This window comes from Ovis aries, chromosome 11 (assembly GCF_016772045.2).
Source record: "Ovis aries strain OAR_USU_Benz2616 breed Rambouillet chromosome 11, ARS-UI_Ramb_v3.0, whole genome shotgun sequence".
Taxonomy (NCBI): Eukaryota; Metazoa; Chordata; class Mammalia; order Artiodactyla; family Bovidae; genus Ovis; species Ovis aries.
Genome location: NC_056064.1, coordinates 12,938,280 through 12,950,696, shown reverse-complemented (window position 1 = coordinate 12,950,696; position 12,417 = coordinate 12,938,280). Strand labels below are relative to the sequence as shown.

The following is a 12,417-nucleotide window of genomic DNA, read 5'->3' as shown; positions in this document are numbered from 1 at the left end:
GCAATGGGTACCACATAGTCATTGCTTTCATGGAGCAAACAAGTAAACACAAGTGTGTTGAGTTAGGAGAAGGGGACAAAAGATTCCATGGCAGCATGTAGAAAGAGACTGTAGCTCTCTCTGAGGAATCCATAGTTCTTTAAGAAAAGTCTTGAAGGCTGAACAGGAAGTAGTCAATGGAATGAGGACAAGAACATCTCAGGCAACTGGCTCAGCATAGAGTGTTAGGGGTTAAAGAAACTCATAGAAGAAAGTGTAGAGTTAGCAAAAAGGTAGACACACATCTCTGTATGGTCAGAGATGTTGGCAGCAGGCAGGCAATGAGACGAAAACTTTGATCACTCTATCTACTTGGCAAACTCCTGTTCATCCTTAGAAACCCTGCTGAGACATCACCTCCTCTAGGAAGTGCTCTCCATGACCCTAGAGTGAATCCCTCTTTCCTTTGAAGATGGCTTGTACTCTTGTAATTGCACCTGTTCTGCTGCCCTTTGTGACCTCTTTCCGTGTTTGTCTCTCCTCTTAGAATAGATGTTCCTTTACAGCATGAAGCTGTTTGTAGTTGCAGTGTCTGGCTCATGTGGTGGCTCTCCTCAATAAATGCTTCCAGACTGAGTGGGTTCACACACTGTGTGTGCAGCCACGAGATAACTATGTTTGTGTTTAAGAAAGGAGTGGGAGGAGTGACGGGCATGTTTGTGGGTATCTGTGTGCTTGGATTTAAATTCAACAGCATTTCCAGAGGGCTGTTTGGAGTCAGTGGACTGTGACAAACTGCTGACCATTTTCTCAACACCAAGAAAACTCCCTTGGCTGGGGGGTGGGGGTGGGCAGTGTGATGCCAGCTGGGCTCCCTCACCTCTTCTTGCTCTCCTGACCCCTCTTGACCCAGCCCACTTGGGAGCCCTCAGCTCTTCAGGGATCTGTGGCCAGGTGAGGCAGGAGACAGAACTGGGTCCCTTCCTGGCGCCCGGTAGCCATTGGCCGAGCTGGTTTCTTTGGTTGAGAAGCTGATCAATGGGAGCCTGAGGCCCCAGGCCAGGGGAGGCCCTTCCTTCTAATCCCTATTGACTGCTTCCTCCTTTGCCTGCCAATTTGTATCAGGCTGTTGTCTGTGTTGGTGATGAAGAGCCTTGCTCCCACTCCCGGTGATCAGTGCGGGGAGCAGAGGCTTCGGGGAGGCAAGGTGGGTAAAGGCTGCTTCACCAGCAGAGCTCCATTGGAAAAGGGCTGCCTCAACGTTCTTTCTTTCTTTTTTTATATTTATTTATGTGGCTGCGTTTGTTCTTAGTCACGGGATGTCTGCTCTCCAGCTGTGGTGTGTGGGCTTCCAAGGCACTGGGCTCAGCAGTCGAGGTTTGTGGGATCTTTGTTCCCTGACCAGGGATTGAACCCATATCGCCTGCCTTGGAAGTTGGATTCCTAACCACTGGACCACCAGCGAAGTCCCTGCCTCAGTGTTCTTCTTAAAAAAAAAATTAGTTAATTTATTTTGGCTCTGCTGGCTCTTCACTCCTGCACGTGGACTTTCTCTAGTTTTTGTGAGCAGGGCCGGCTCTCTAGTCGCAGTGGGTGGGTTCCTCATTGCGGTGGCTTCTCTCGTGTGGAGCACAGGCTCTAGGGTGCACAGGCTTCAGCAGTTGCGGGTCCCAGCCTCTAGGGCACAGGCTCAGTAGCTGTGGCACATGGGCTGAGTTGCCCCAAGGCATGTGGGATATCCCCAGACTAGGGGTCGAGCCTGTGTCTCCTGTATTGGCAGGCAGGTTCTTCACTGTGGAGCCACCAAGGAAGCCCTTGCCTCAGTGTTCCTGGTCTTTATCTACACAGACTCTGAGGTGCCTGGGCCTTTCATGAAGCAAGAAAGGACCGCCAGCAGGAAGGGAAGATGAAAAAGGGAGCACTTCCCTGCCCGCACTCAACCATGTTGCCTGCAAGCCAGGCCCAGCACAGAGCCCCTCGGCAGTTCCAGCAACCCCAGGGCAGGATACCCCACTCCAGTCCCTTCTGTCCATCAAGAAGCATGCAGCTTAACCCATGCCTTCAGGTCAGGAGGAAGCTGCTGGCATTTGTGTGTGTGTGTGTGTGTGTGTGTGTTGGGCAGGGCGGGAAGGAGGGTGGTGTCTGCTATGTGCAGGCTCCTGGCACAGTCACATTTAATTTTCTCCACAATCTTGGACAGATGCTATTATTATCTCCATTTAGGAAATGGGCAAACAGACTTCAAGAAGTTCAGAACCATGACTGAGAACCCCGGGCTTCTGCTCTCTTTTCTCCTTCTCTCCTTTCCTGCCTCCCTAAAGCACAGGGAGGCCTGGCGTGCTGCGATTCGTGGGGTCGCAAAGAGTCGAACACGACTGAGCGACTAAACTGAACTGAATTGAAAGCAAAGATGCCTGGCCTCCAAAAGCCACCCCATCAAGTCAGGAGACAAGGCAAGCCTGAAGATGCAAACAGCCTCCATTTATGAAAATGTGACCTACAAGCACCCCCCGCCCCCCAGCAACAGCTGCCCCAGAGGTCCCCAGTCCTCAGCCAAGACTCTACTTCTGAGGATGCCTGGCTCCTCTGTTGCAGGAAAGGGGGCCCCTTCCAGGGCCTGAGAGTGGACTCTTGTCTAACACTCAGAAATAAATTGTCTGAGGAAACACACGTGCTGGCAAAGCAAGAGACTTTATTGGGAAGGTGCACCTGGGCGGCGGAGAAGGCGATGGCACCCGACTCCAGTACTCTTGCCTGGAGAATCCCATGGACGGAGAAGCCTGGTGGGCTTCAGTCCATGGGGTCGCGAAGAGTCGGACACGACTGAAGTGACTTAGCAGCAGCAGCAGCACCTGGGCGGAGGACGGTAGGTTAAGAGAACCCAGGAGAACAGCTCAGCCGTGTGCCTGCAGCCTTGGGTTTTATGGGGATGGGATTAGTTTCTGGGCTGTCTCTGGCCAATCATTCTGACTCAGGGTCCTCCCTGGTGGTGCATGCATCGCTCAGCCAAGATGGGCACCAGCGAGGAGGATTCTGGGAGGTGGAAGGAAATGTGGTGTCTCCTTTTGACCTTTCTCAAACTCTTCCGGTTGGTGGTGGCTTGTTAGTTCCACGTTCCTTACCAGGACTGCCTGTCGTAAAATAACTCACACAAATGGTTCCTGTGATGCCTGGCCAGGTGGGTGGTTTCAGTCCATACGCTTCCCCAGTACTTCTTCTTCGTCCTTCTAGTCACTGGCCACCCCACCCCCGCCTCCAAACCCATTCCTTCTTGCTTTGTTCCGCTGCCACTCTGGGGTGAGAGGGAAGAAAGGAGCCCGGATCCTGTGCTTAGAGGCTCACGTTGCCCTAGAGTGACCTCTCCCTTGCCTTTCCCAAGGTGACCATAACCTTGAACAGATCATTTAAGGTCTCTGAGACTCCGTTTCCTCACTAGTGAAATGAGGCTACACTTCCCAGAATTTTATAAAGGAAATGAAACATGCCCATGTGACTATTGCTGTGTTGCAGGCACTCAGGAATATTTAAAATAAAAATGAAAATGATGAGTTAGAGTTTGACTGGAAGGGGTGGGGGTCTGGGGTGGGTGGGGCTGATGGGCAAGGAGAGGCTGGAGGGATGAGGGGAGTTGGGTGGTGCCCGGGGCCGGGCAGAGACCGTCAGTCTGCGTCACGGGAGCGAGGCTGGGGAGGGTACTGAATGCCCAGCTGACTTTGGACTTCGTCCTATGGATTAATGGTTTTCACACATGGAGTCCTTTGTTCAATTAGGTCCTGTTTGGAAGTCCAATAGGGCAAGCAGATAAATGGTTGCATTGAGCCTGGGGGTGGGGGGCGGGTTCCAGAGTCCTGATTTCAACTCCCTCTCCACCGCTGGTCCTAGGAAGGGCTCCCTGGAACTCAGAGAGCTACACGGAGCAGGGTTTCAAAGTGAACAGGGCTAAGTGAGAGGGCTCAGGGCCCCGTCCCGAGGTTCAGTGGGTACGGCCGACTACCCCCCTCATGAGCACCCCCATCCTCACCCTGTATATGAGCTGATTGTGGCACCTGCTAGGAAGACTTGGTCCAATTATCAGTTCTCTCCCTGCATCAGTGCAAAAGTCCCTTGGGAAACACTGGGAAATGAAACTGGGTGTCCCAGTGGGGTCCAGGTGAGGAGGTTCACTGGTTCTCACTGCCGGCATCACGTCCTCAAGGTGGGTGCCTCGTGGGGGCGCGGCACTTGCTTAATGGCTTATTTTGTTCCCTCCAGCAGGTGCCCACTGCTAACGATGGGTCATGCTTTGAGGGTGCGGGTTGGAGTGGGTGGGAATTCCTCTCTTCTGCTCCACTTCTCCAACTGACAAGCTTCCGCTGGTCATTAGTCCTCAGCTGGGATGTGGCTTTTTCTAGAACGTCTTCCTTGTCCTCTTCCACTCTGGAGGGGACGTTCCTCCTCCGTGCCTCCGCAGCGCTGGGTTAGGCTCTCTGTGCAGCAAGCTGTAACTGAGGGCTCATTTCTGTCTCTTCTCTGCTAACTTTTGGAGGGCAGGGATCTTACCACCAGAGCCTAGCACAGAGCCTGGGGCAGAGTAGCGCTACATAAACGCTGGTGAGAGCTTTCCTGGTGGTCCAGTGGTTGCAAATCCACCTGCCAGTGCAGGGGACACGGGTTTGATCCCTGGCCTGGGGAAGGTTCCACATACCACAGAGCAAGGGGGAGTCGAGGGGTACTGGGGAAATGAACACATTTTCAATAGGCTTTCCCATATTTTTCTACATTTGCTTCTTTTTGTCCCCCTTCTCAACAAGAATGGTGTTTAAAAAATTAAGGCACATTTAACTTTTTAAAAATGTGCCCCTTGCACCACAGCTACTGAGCCCTCACTCTAGAACCCGTGCTCCGCAGCAAGAGAAGCCGCCTCAGTGAGAAACCCATGCACTGCAATTAGAGAGGAGTCCCTGCTCACTGCAGCAGCCAAGATCCAACGCAGCCAAAATAAATAAATTAATTGTTAAAAATGCTGGTGAATGAAATGAGTCTGACTCCAGCACCGGGGGAGGGAGAGAGCGAGCAGTGTGAGCTCTGGGCAGAGGAGAGACTGACTTTTGAAAGACTGCTGAATGGGATGGGGGCCTAGTTCCGGGGAGCCAGGATGGGGTGGTTGGGGGGAGAACCCAGACGCTGGGACCCGCCGGGCATATCTGCCTCTCCTGTTCCTCTCTTCCTGTGGGTGTTTGGCCCAGAGCTGTGCTTGCTCTGAGTGTTGTACAGTCTGCCTAGTACTTTGCATGCTCAGCTCTGTGTGTGTGTATGCCCATGTGGAGTGTCTTAGGCCGTCTCCATGTCCGTGGGTGTGAATGAAGACGGGTACAGCACTGTTTCCGTGTGTGTGGGGGAGAACAGGCATACATGGCTGCAGGAAGCTGAGTGTGCACCTGTGCCTCAGGTATCCAGGCGTGGTGCCTTGCGATCACAGCTCTGTCGGTAGGCCTTGTGCAGGCGTGCTTTCGTATCTGTGAGCGTGTATATGCTTGCGCAGACATGAGTGTGCCCCCCAGGGCCCGGTGGGGCTGGGCCGGGTGTGTGCTGTCACTGCGGCCTGATTAGCCTCGGCTTGGAAGCATTTAGGTGACGATTTACAGCCACACCTGACCCTGGCCTCTCTGCCCGGTCCTGCGTGTGTGCCGCAGCAGCTGCCCCCTGGCCCCTGCCCACCCCCTGCCCCCTGGCTCCATAACTGTGATTTATGGCTGGCCTGTGGGGAGCGGCCCCCTCCCCAGCGCCTACCTCTCTGCGGCTCCTGGACCAGATGGGCTGCCTGCTGCTCCCTGGAGCAGCTCCACCAGGGAGGGCGACAGGATGACCGCGCCAGGCCGGCTGGGACCCCTCCCTCGCTGCGGCTTGCCCCCACCCCTCTGCTTTCCCACAGTCCCTGGCATCCCCTCTCAGGCTGGTTCTCGCCTGTTGGGATTGACAACTGAGACGCAAGTTCATGGAACAGAAACTGCCCCCGGTGCTCCATTCGTCTCCGCCCCAGACACAGATGGACAGACACACGCAGATAAAGGCACCGATAGGTCCTCATACAAGGATGCTCACAGGGTCGAGACTGACACATGCGTGCGCCTGTCTATACGGGCACACACACTCACACTCAGAGTGAGTGCTGGTGGGGGATCTGCATGTGTGTGGGGGCTGGGAAGGGAGCCAGGCCCCCCTGCAGCCAGGCCAAGCCTCCCCACCCCCACTCCCTGCTGGGTCCCTGCCTCCCTTCCCCTGTGTCTACGCTACCCCCCACCGCCCCTCGATGCCAAAGGGTATCTTCTCCAGCTCCTGCCAATCCATTATGAAGGTCCACTCAACCAGCAAGGGCATTTCTGGGGGTGTCCTGGGATGGGCCTTGGAGGGGATCGGTACTCCCAGGCCGGTCGTGTTGGGTGCAGGGTCGTGCGGGGGAGTGGTAGAGAGACCCCGGGCTGTGTCAGGCTGAAGGTGAGTGCTGGAAACAAAAAGATTGGAGTAAATTATTATTCCCCCCATGGCTTTCCCAAGGAAAGTGGAAGCAGCAGCCTGAGGCCCGTTTTCCTATTTGATGGGGAATCAGATAAATGGCAGGCAGCTTGCTCTGATAAGGCCTTGCTCTGGGCACAACCTCTCTTTCTGAAACCCTCTTACTATGCATAGAGGAAGGCTATCTGCGCAGCTGCACCTTGACACAAATATATCTGCACCCGAGATGAAGCAATTCCCCCAGAAATTACAGCAAGGGGATTGCATCTGAGGAGGGGCCCTGGGGAGGGGCGGGGGCTTCAAGGGAGGGTGGGGGGAGGGAGGAAGGGGAGAAGAGGAGGCCTGGGCAGGCAGGGAGGAGCAGAGAGGGGCGGCTGGGAGGTTGGGTGCGGGGAGGAAGAGGTCAAGAGGACCGCGCCAGGGAGGGGCTTGGAGCATCCCCGTATAAAATTTATACATTTTTTTTTCCGTCTAAGCAGCTTTCAGGGAAATATTCTTTTCCTCCTGCATCATCTTCTTGACAGGGCAACACTCACCACCCACCCCCCACCCCATCCATCGCCCTCCCCTGCTGCCCTTACCATATTCTCCTCTGCCCGGTAGAATTAAAGATAAAATATATGGACAATAAAATAGATTTTACAATTAGTTGCCTAAATGGAGGAGTCTCCGCTGCCTTAAATTTTTTTCTGCTCAGATTGGGAGTGAGGGTGGTAGTGTGACTTAAATAAATAAATATGTAAGTAAATAAAAAAATTTTTTTTTGAAAAGTTGGAGTGTGCAGAGCTCTGACTGGGCACTTGAAACACTTTTCCAACTTGTCACATAGCCCTGTGTGTGTCTGTGTGTCTGTGTGTCTGTGTGTCTGTGTGTTCTCGCGCACGTGTATATACAAAAATGTGGGCAAATATGCCTGTGTGTTTGGGTGTGTTCTCATGTGTGTAGCGCACACACACACACACACACACACACACTGCTCTTTTCCCTTAGTCTGACAATACCATGGGCTCTCCCACTGTTCCATCCATGTCTGCCCAGCTCTGTGAGCTTGTGTATCTGGCCTCCCCACCTTTCCAGTTGGAAGAATTGGCGCCTCCAGCTTCTTAGGAGGTCTCCAGGAAGCCCCCGATCCCAGCCAGAGAAGCTTAAAGAAGAGACATCCCATTGAGCACAAGGTCCCATCTCCCGCCAGACACCAACCCCTTCCTCCGAGCTCCTCCTTGGCTGGGCAAAGGTCCCCAAGGGAGCTGGCAGTGGGCTCGGCAGGAGGAGTCCATGGAGGGAGGTTGTGAGGGCTGGGGGTCCTGCCCCCAAAGTGCTGGGTCTCAGGGGCACAGGGTGGGCTTTTTGGGGCGGGAGGGGCAACGGGAGGCCTTGCCTGCATGTGCGTGTGCAGTGGGGGGTGTGGGGCTGTGAGAGGAGGAAGTGGGATGTGAGCGCGTGCAGCCGTGTTCCCCTCCCTCCACAAACTGGCACCTGCCTGGAGTCTGACTGCTGAGCAGCTGCGAGACACAAGAGTCAGCCGACAGATGCCTCGGCCAGGCTTTGTCTGAGCAGAAGAGTCACTCCCTCCCCTTAAGCCCCTGCGGTGGCTAAGGCTGTGTGGCTTACCCATCTCACCCTCCAGCTACATCTCCAATCTTGGAGAGCAACAAGGACCTTCGTCCTGTCCCGCAGCTCCTAGGGGTTAGAGGAGTGATGGGGAAGACGCAGGAAAGTGAAGGTATGGGGGAATGCTTTCAACCCCCTTTCCTAAACTGTGTGATTAACTCCCAGAATACATCTAAGTGGGGGCAGAGGGCGCGGGTGATGACAGTGGGTGGGGGGGCCTCGGTCATGTCAACCTCATGTGGCTGGAAAAGGGTTGGGCTGGCAGACAGGATATCATGCTTCTCGCCCATCTCTGCTGCTTCTCTGCGGCCAGTCAGTTTGCTCTTCTGGGGGGCGCTTTTCCCTTCTGTTAAATGGGGGGAGGCAATTGTTCAGATGACAGGTGTAATGTTAAATAACACGATGACTGATTTTTGGATGTGTATCAGTCCAATGGGGCTTCCAAGCTGGCGCTAGTGGTAAAGAACCTGCCTGCCAATGCAGGAGATGCAAGAGACGTGGGTTCAGTCCCTGGGTGGGGAAGATCCCCTGGAGGAGAGCACAGCAACTCGCTCCAGTATATTATTGCCTGGAGAATCCCCTGGTGGGCTGCAGTCCATAGTGTTGCAAAGAGTCAGACATGACTGAAGCTACTTAGCACACACTCACGCACCAGTCCAATGAGGCGAGAACCAACTGGTTGTGGCTGTATGTTACCTACTATTGATTTGTGCTGAGCCTTGGACAGCCCAAGGCCTGGTCTCCCTGCAGGCAATAATCTCTGTGAACTAGGAAGCCCCTCCCAGGCTGGTGGGGTTCTCTGCACACACTTGCAAGCTGGCTCTGGAGAAAGACGAGAGAATGGGAGACTTCCAAGGGGAACTGCTGTGCATAACCAGGCTGGACCATGTTGCCGGCAGAATACTGATCCCATTCTCAACTTTTCTTCCATGGAAGACTGAGCCAGAGGGTCAAAAGGGCCAGGGAGCCTGGGAACTGTCCCTTTAGAGCAAATAAGAGAAGGAAAAGCCCCCTAGGGAAGTAGAAGTCATGGATAGCTACTCTATTGTTCTCCATGTTGGCAAGCTGTCATCTATACTGGGACATGAACCTCCGTCCACCCCTAGAGTGGAACTTTGGCCATCGTGGATCTCATATGGGGGCGTGGACTGTCATGCTCATCTTTGTATAACACTGACTGCCATTGATCCTGATATTGGGACATTGATTCTTTTTAACTGACGGAATTGGGGCATCAATCTCTACGTTGGGATGTTGCTTCCCTTACCCATCCCTATGGTGGGATATTGATTCTCCTCAACCAACTCTGTATTGGGACATTGATCCCCACATGGGACACTGGTTACCTCAACCGAATCTTCATTGGAGTATTGATCCCTCCATTGGAATGTCGACTCCCCTTCCTACCCAATTCCGGATGGAGACATTGATCCCACTTGGGGGATGTTGGTTTATTCTTTTCTCGCAGTATCTTGACATTGTCCATCACCCAATATTGAATAAAGACACTGATTTCAAAGTTTGCTTTTCTTTATATTTATTTACTTATTTTTGGCTGTGACGGGTCCTTGTTGCTGCACAGGGTTTTCTCCAGTTGTGGCAAGCGGGGGCTACTCTAGTTGTGTTGTGGGAGCTTCTCATTGTGGCGGCTTCTCCTGCTGCAGACCAGGGCTCTAGGACATGCAGGCTTTAGTAGCTGCACCTCGAGGGCTCTTGAGCACAAGCTCAATAGTTGTGGCACACAGGCTGGATTGCTCAGGGCATGCGGGATCTTTCTGGACCAGGGATCAAACCCAAGTCTCCTGCATTGGCAGGTGGGTTCTTTACCGCTGAAGTCCCCAGGGAGCCCTGAACCGCTGTTTCTTTTAGGGCTTTGGTCCATTCATCAGCTATTCCATCAACTATTCATTTGTTATGCCTACCGTGTGTCAGTTTCTGTGCTAATAGCTGGGGCCTCTGTTGTTCTGTCTTCCTGCCACCAGTTCCCAACGTGAAGACCCTGATCGCCCTTCAAATCTTCATGGTTGAACGTTGGCCTACTTTCCCGCATCCATCACCCCATCCTTCCGCAATGACTTCAGCTAAGGTCACTGGTAAGATGAAGGCAGCCTAGTGAGGTTGGGGGCCATATGTAGCCCTTTGGAAAGAGCGTAGACTCTGGAGACATGAGTTGGAATCTTGGGCTTCACCATTTACCAGCCTCGGTTTCCTCATCTTTCAAGTGGGGATAAAGATACAATCTTCTCAGGCTTCCTGGGCAGATGAAAGGAGAGAATGCGCGTGGGAGCACTGGGTGGGACCTACAGCATGGTCAGCACAGTGATTTTTAGTAAAGCTTTCCCTTCCCTGCCTTCCTTTCCCCTGGCCCAGGGAGGTGGCTCTCCAGTTGACAGACACATCTGTGTACCCCCTCTTCACATACTGGTGATCAGGTTGAGACCCTCCCTCTTCCCAAATCCATCACCAGCAGCATCCCTGATAAAATGTGTGTGTGCTCAGTCAGCTGTGTCCGACTCTTTTCGAACCCATGGACTAGAGCCCTCGGGGCTCCTCTGTTCATGCGATTTTTCCAGCAAGAATACTGGAGTGGGTTACCATCACCTCCTCCAGGGGACCTTCCCGACCCAGGGATCGAACCCCTGTCTTCTGTGTCTCCTGCACTGGCAGGTGGATTCTTGGAAGGAAGCCCCCTTCATAATACAGGCCCTCACAAAATTCCAGGCGGAGCTCTCATTTTGAAAAACCCATATTACATAGATGGGGAAGAGGAGCAACGTTGCCACCCTGAGTCTGTGTGTAATTACATATTTTGGCCGCGTGCTGGGCCTGGGATAAATCTGTATGGTAATGCAGGCCAGGGGCTTACCATGTAGGCACACATGCTAATTTTTAAACCACAAAATCGCGGCTGTTTTCATTTTCATTTCTGACAACGCTGGAGGAGATTAGGTCCTATTAAGCACCATGGGGCCTGTCCTCCCCCTGGCCACCTGCGGGGTTCCTCATGGCTTTCATGGGCTGGTCGGGCCGGTGCTGAGGCAAATACAGCCTTCCTAATTGTAGGGCACTGCTCTGCTCTGCGGAGAAGGCAATGGCACCCCACTCCAGTACTCTTGCCTGGCAAATCCCATGGGCGGAGGAGCCTGGTAGGCTGCAGTCCATGGGGTCGCTAGGAGTCAGACACGACTGAGTGACTTCATTTTCACTTTTCACTTTCATGCATTGGAGAGGGAAATGGAAACCCACTCCAGTGTTCTTGCCTGGAGAATCCCAGGGACAGGGGAGCCTGGTGGGCTGCCGTCTCTGGGGTCGCACAGGGTCGGACACGACTGAAGCGACTTAGCAGCAGCAGCAGCTCTGCTCAGGAGGAGATGGCCAGGTTGGCAGACTGAGGCTGTCTGAGCCCCTCACCCCGATGGGGGTCGGGAGCTAGGTCTCACTCTGCCCGGGGAGGGAGGACTCAGAGCTCACAGCCCCCACAGAGATAGAAATTTCAGGCTGACGCTTCTCCTCGTGGGAAAGAGGGTCGGCTGCTCTCCCCAAAGGCCCAGACTGTCCTCAGGACCCTGAAAGAGCAAGGGCGTGGGTCACTGAGCCCGTCAGTCCTAGCCCAGCCCCAACTTGATGTGTGACCTTGTACGAGTCACTTCTCTTCCACGGGCCTCATTTTCCATCACTCTAGCCCGTAAGAGTTGGAGAAGGCAATGGTATTCGACTCCAGTACTCTTGCCTAGAAAATCCCATGGGCGGAGGAGCCTGGTGGGCTGCCGTCTATGGGGTCGCACAGGGTCGGACACAACTGAAGCGACTTAGCAGCAGCAGCAGCAGCCCATAAGAAGGCAAACAAGGTGGTTCAGGCTCTTCCTTCTGGTTCTGACGCTTTGTATTTGAACTTTCAGTTCCCCAGTGAAGGGACGCCGCCGGCTCTGGGTTACCTACGGACCATGGGTTAAGCGATAAACGTTCACGGTCTCATTTTTAAAAAACACTCATTTTCATTTGGCTGCACTGGTTCTTTGTTGTGGTGAGTGGGCTTCTCCAGGCACACAGGCTTCTCTGTAGTTGGGATGCACGGGATTAGGTGCCCCGCAGCTTGAGAGATCTTCGTTCCCTGACCAGAGATCAAACCCACGTCCCCTGCGTTGCAAGTAAAAGCGCTAGTGGCTCAGTCATGCCTGACTCCTTGCGACCCCGTGGGCTGTAGCCCTGCAGGCTTTTCTGTCCGCGGAATTCTCCCGGCAAGAATACTGGAGTGGGTTGCCATGCCCTTCCCCAGGGGATCTTCCCGACTCAGGGATCGAACCTGGGTCTCCCTCACTGCAGGCAGATTCTTTC

The 12,417-nt window shown here is 53.8% G+C and overlaps 1 long non-coding RNA gene across 1 annotated transcript; it reads left to right on the top strand.

Annotated features, from left to right (window-relative positions):
* Window positions 1-782: 782 nt before the first annotated feature.
* On the top strand, window positions 783-4,979 carry LOC132657326 (uncharacterized). The gene is made up of 3 exons (XR_009595315.1): window positions 783-1,186; window positions 1,828-2,044; window positions 2,203-4,979. It is a non-coding gene; the product is annotated as an uncharacterized LOC132657326 (long non-coding RNA).
* Window positions 4,980-12,417: the final 7,438 nt, after the last annotated feature.